Source organism: Cupressus sempervirens, chromosome 9, assembly GCF_028749045.1.
Source record: "Cupressus sempervirens isolate cs-2001-9-10 chromosome 9, ASM2874904v1, whole genome shotgun sequence".
In the NCBI taxonomy this organism is placed as follows: Eukaryota; Viridiplantae; Streptophyta; class Pinopsida; order Cupressales; family Cupressaceae; genus Cupressus; species Cupressus sempervirens.
Window position 1 is genome coordinate 358,614,801 of NC_143126.1, and position 6,117 is coordinate 358,620,917.

Consider the following 6,117-nt stretch of genomic DNA (forward strand, 5'->3'; position numbering starts at 1 on the left):
GGAGGTCTGGGACTTCCTGACCCAAGACTTAGGGATTAGCTGGTGCATGCCAGATAATCTCCTAGATTTTTTCTGCCAGTGGAAATCCTTGTTCAAATCCCCTGTTTTGCAGGAATTAGGAACCTAGATCTTACCCCACTACTACTAGAGCATATGGAAGGAGAGAAACAATATAATCTTCAGAGATAGAGAGGAGCCAGCCATAGTTCTCAGGAAGATGATTCACAAAAATATAAAGGAAAACTACCTAGTAAGGAAGGGGGGAGATACTGAAGTGGTCGGTAGGAAAATGGAGAAGGAAAAAGAAAGAATATTAAATAGACAGGAAGCCAAGTGGCTTCTCCCCTCAGAAGGATGGCATAAAGCCAATTTTGACAGGGCCTCTAAGGGAAATCCTAGCTCCTCGAGATGTGGAGGCATTATTAGGAATGAATTCAGGGATGGAGTAGCGGCCTTCTCTCTCTCGTTGGGATTCCAAACTAATCACTTTGCGGAAGCAAGTGCGGCCTGCCATATGGTGAAACTAGCTTTTGAAGTTGGAGTTACTAATCTATGGCTTGAAGGGGACTCGAATAACATTATTAAATGTTTAAATGGAAAATCTCATTATTGGTGGTCAATTGCAAATCTTATTGATGAGACACATGAGACTCTTGCTAAATTTAATAAAGTCCATGTCACTCACGTTTTTCGGGAAGCAAACCCAATGGCAGATTGGTTTGCAAATAAGGGTTTCCAATTTGACCAAAAAATGACTTGGCAATTGGGAAAGAGTTTTTCGATGGATGTTAAGAGCCTAATCGAGCTGGACAAGATCTAGGGGAGTACGGAGGAGATCAATTTGCAATTATGAATAGGAAAGGCTTATGGGGAAAGGGTGTGTCTCTTAAAGGTTGTATTGGTAAATGCAAGAAGTGAGAATTATTACAATTTATTCAGCATGCTTTATGGGTCTTTTTTTGCATTTGTAACCTGAGCAATGACAAGGCTTATTTCTTCAGTCTCTCTCTAAAACACAAAGAACCCTATTAGGTGGCGAGGTGTCAGAGGGCTATGCTTATGAGAATTGTGGGAGAGCAAAGTGTCGATATGGTGGGTGAAAGGTGCAGAAAAGAATTGGTGGGAAAAATGGAGAAATGGAGAAGCAGGAAGGAAGTGTGGGAGAAGTTGGTTCAGGGCAGGATTTCAAGGTATATCATGAAGCTACATGGTTATGACCAAAATATGACTGTTAGCATGGTCAATTCATGGAAGGATGGTACAGTCAAGGTGAATAGGATAGCCTTTCTGATAACAAAGGAGTTGATTTCGATTGTTACTGAGATTTTGATGGTGGGCTTTAAGTTCTTTAGGAACAAAAAGCTTTCGGCCAGTGCAGTGAAGGACTTTGCCGACAACTCTAAGGAGTTGAATGCCCTGAAAAAGAGTGATACATTTTATGATCCGGATTCTATAATGAAGATTTGGAGGTATGTTCTACATGCTATCATTGAGTACATTACTCTTGACCCTAGGTTTGATCATGTTCGCACCCACCATTTCGTTCTTTTGAATCATTTTTAGCATGATAGCAAAGTTTCTTTCCCTTTCTATTTGTTGAACTCTATGAGCAAGGTGGTGTCAAGCTTCAAAAAGAAACCCTCTAAGAAAGGGGGGCTTACTTTCTTTGGTAAAAAAGCAATGCCTAATGTAAAGAAGTCACCCTCCCCCATTACCCCTAGAAGAAAAAGCCCTAGAGATCATGGTCAGAAGAAGCTTGGGAATGAGGAGCAGGACAATTATGATGAAGAGGAGGCTATGGAGTCTGAAGATGAAGAAAAGGAGAGGCAGGAGGAAAATAAGGAAACCAAGTGTGGGAAGAAACGCAAGAGGGTGGGCACAGAGGATGAGAGGTTACAGTAGGACCCAATCTCTTCTCCTCTCCCTCTCTCCCATGTCCATCCCCAAGCCCACCTGGAGGAGCAGATAAAGGATAGTTATGGAGCTGAGGGAGGGGAGGTGCTGGTCAAAGATAGAAGGAAAGCCTGGAGAAATTTTAATGTGAGGACTTCAAAAATGGGTATTTTCAAAGAAGTGATGAACCCCTAGATCCTGGTGGACAGCTAGGAGGAACCGCATCTTGAAGAGCTCATTGACCCTGCGATTGTGGCAATCTCTGATAATGCCAGGGAATCTGGGATGAACCTCTTGAACAATGCCTGCAACAGCATGATAGACAATTAAATGTCAATCAAGTGGCTTTTTCATGAGCTAGAGGCGGTTAAGGAGAAGGTGGGTCAAATGGAAGGAGCCAGGAATCTAAAGGGCTTGGAGAAAGGGGCAAATTATGATGATAGGCATAGCCTAGCGAAAAGGAGGATCCACAACCTAGAAAATTACAATCAGAATCTATCGAGCCAGATGATCTCACTGCTCAACTCAATCAATAACAACATTCTATCTTTAACTATTTGGCTTAAAGATAGAGGCATGCAGGGGGATGTGGATGGAAAAGACAGGGGTAAAGCTAGATTTGATGATGAAAATACCACTGGTATCACTTTTTCAACTCTAGACCAGGAAGAACACAGGACTCACCAGCAAGAGGCCAAGGAGAACCAGATGGCCCAGGAGGCTACCCAGGTCATGCAAGAGATGGAAAGAAAGATTAAGGATTAGTTCCTATCTTTTTCCTTTTTGGCTAGTTTTTTGTTCAGGCTTTTGACTATTTCGTTAGTCTTGTCTTTTCGGTTTGGCTTTTTCTTTGGCCTTTGTTTAGTTGGTTGGGCCTAGTGCTTATTTTCAGCCTTTAGACTTGTAACTTTTGTGGTTGGGCTGCTAATGCTTATTTTTAGCTTGTTATGTTTTAACTCTCGGGTTTCAAGATCCCTGTAAAACCTGTTTATCTAATAAAAAACATACTAATTATCAGTGACAGGTACATAGAAGAAAAGTGGAAGGAATGTTCAAAGTTTGGAGTATATGCATGTTGGAGTAGACCAAGTAAGTATCCAATAAATTTGATAAAGAAATTAGAGAAGATCTACAAGCAACAGGTAAGTTTTAGTACCTCCTCAAAGTCATCAATTTATTTACATTGCAAAAATAAAGAAATTAAGGATAATAGTTTTAATACTAAATTGTTTTAGATTAAGGTAAAAACAAGTTTTGAAGGGACCCAAAACCCTTTACAAAAAAAAAAAAGATAAACATTAAAGCACCATCAAGTTTTACAAGGACCTGAAACTAAATTTTTAGACAATGAAACCAAGTTTTACAGGGACCTGAAACCAAATGTTTAAACCATAAAAAGCAACTAGGTTTTACAAGGACCTAGAACCTAGAGTTTAAACAAGTTGGAAAGCAAAAAGTAAAAACTAGAAAAAGTTGCCCAAACTAGCAACCAACACATCTGCTCCACAACTAGCACCTACAATAGCTCTTTGATAATGTTCACCACCTCTTTACCTACTTCTATAGTATTGTAGATTATGTCAACTAGAGTAAGAACAAGAGCCTCAAGAGCCTCAACAACCTTTTTCCTCATGCTCTGCCTAATTCTCTTACTAGGTCCTCTTGGACTCCCCATTCCTGCATTACTAGTAGACATTATCTCCTCATTATTCTTCTTACCCAGATTGGTCACCGCAACACAGACTAGAAGTGACTTATTCCATTTTTTGACCACTTTTCTTAATTAAGTAATGAAGCTCCTACCTGTAATCACCTAAAAATGGTCATCTAGACTATTAGCCCCCTTTTCAACATTTTGGCTAAATTAATTTAATCATTTACCTAGACCAAATTGCTAATAATCAATTTATTTGATTATAACCTATAGTTTGACTATGCTATCCTAAGTTCATTATTTGATTAAAAGAACATGTCCCCTTTTAATTAAATAAAAGACCCCATTCTTCTAACCCACTTAAAGTGCACACATAAAGTCCTTTTTCTATTTTGCAATTAAAAGAAAAGGCTTTGTGACTTTTGTCTTATATGACAAGTCAACTTATATTCTATTGGTTGACTTGTGTGTGCACATGGATCACTCCTCTTTTTGAATTCCACCGTTGATCATCCACCATCTTCATCTTGATCTCTACCGTCCATACATCTTTAAAAGGGAGAGAGCTTTCTCCCTCAATAAATCCTCATTTTGAATATTGTTATGCTGCAGGTTTTCTAATAGGTTTCTTTAGAGCTTTGTGGAGAACTTCTATTTCTTGTCTACATTCTCTCATCCATGGCATCATGGCATTCTAGCTTATCTTAGCTTTCATTTTTACATGTAACTTAATCTCACATAGCTTAATAATGGTATTGTAACACTCTCATACATGTTTAGCATAGTTGCATTTTGCATCTCCATTCTAGTTTAATCTTCCATCTTGCATTACATACTTGAGGGATTCCTTGAGATATTTGCATTCTTGCATTTTGTCTTTGGAACCTCCCATTGCATGGTTTACTGGCAAGAAGAGTATCTCTAAGGCTCATCTGAGAGCCTTCTTATTCTTGAAATATACTCTCTTGCACTCCATGGATAGGGAGCTCTAAGCCGGCATCCAAGCATTTCGAACTCATAGAATCGTTTGGATAGAAGGGTTTAGAGTGTGACACTTTTTGAGTGTACATTTTTGGCGCCCACCATGGGGCTTGAATCAAATTTTCAGCTCCATTTGCTTTCATTTCTTATCTCTGGTTTTTTACAACAGCATATTGGATCTAATCAAGTGGTTTTGTAGAATTATCACTTTGGTTTTAAGGCCAACCCATAAGTAGATTGGTTTGAAGGCCAAAAATCTAGTTGGTTTAAAGATTTAATCATATCTTTTAAACCGCTTAGAGTTTGGTTCTGAAATTTTGTTTGTAGGTTGGGTATATGCTCAAAATGTTTTAGTTCAATTTTCAAAGCATTTTGACATGATTTGCGGGAGTTATAATTTTTTCTTTTTTTTTAATAAAAAGCTATTTTTTATCGCAAATCAGCGCATTTTTTGGAAAAATTTACATTTTCAGAAAGGTTTTTGAATTCTAATGGGGGTTATTTCTTTGTGTTTTGACTTTTGAGGTCGTATTAGGGATCAAAAACTTGATTTGATAAATCTGACCTGTTTTGACAAAATTGGTCTCTAGGGCGCAAATGAAGAGATTTTTTTGAATTTCTTGCATTTTTTGAAAGCTCTCTAATTTTTAGTAGGGGTCTCTTCTTTTCATTTATGTTTTTGGATCCAAAATAATAGCAAAAAAGTCTAATCTTGTTGACTAGGTCAAAAGCAAAGAGTAAAAATGAGAGCATTTGTGATTAGTTTGCACTTTCTTTGCATACACTTGATTGGAAGATAACTTGGATATTTGAGGCAACTAACCACTTTTTATTACAGTATTTTATGTTATTTCACACTAACTTGTGGTGCTAACAAGTTGTGATTGCAGGTTGCCATCCTTGTGAAAAAAAATTGAAACATTGCATAAAAAGAATGCATGTCAAAGCTTCAAATGCGCAAGGGCTACTAACATTGTTTGCAGGGCTACCCAAAACACAAAAACCCAAAATTTCTTGCTTTTTTGTTTTCATGTGTGGCATTGACTAATTGTTCATTTTTCATAGGCACATACAACTTGTGATTGGAGTCTTTTGGTAATAGGAGAGTATGCTCTTCACCCTTGTGGTGAATCAGAAATCTTGACTTGCCATTTGGTTTCAAAAGCAAGGGGTGACTAAATCTTCTTGGCTTGTTTGGGAGAAAACAATTGGAATAGGAGAGTATGCTCTTCACCCTTGTGGTGAACCATAAATCTTGACTTCCAAAAGTTGATCCACTTTGTGTAGTTAGAATCCTTTAGAGGGTCTGCTCTCGGACAACCTGAGAGGAACGACCCAAGTGGGGACAAGCCGATTACCTAGCTCTTCCAACCCACTATAAACTCAAGGCTACCAAGGACACAAAAATTTGGTAGACGTAGTGTTTGTCTTTGCCTAGTGTGATCGCTTATGGGATTTCGACCATAGGGAGATCACTAGGCAAGAATGCTTAAGGTACTCTTGTGATCGCAAGATCGGTTACTCATCACAAGGTGAGGTGTCTCGTAATTGGGAGCAAGAGGAACACTATGAACAAAAGCCCGATCTAA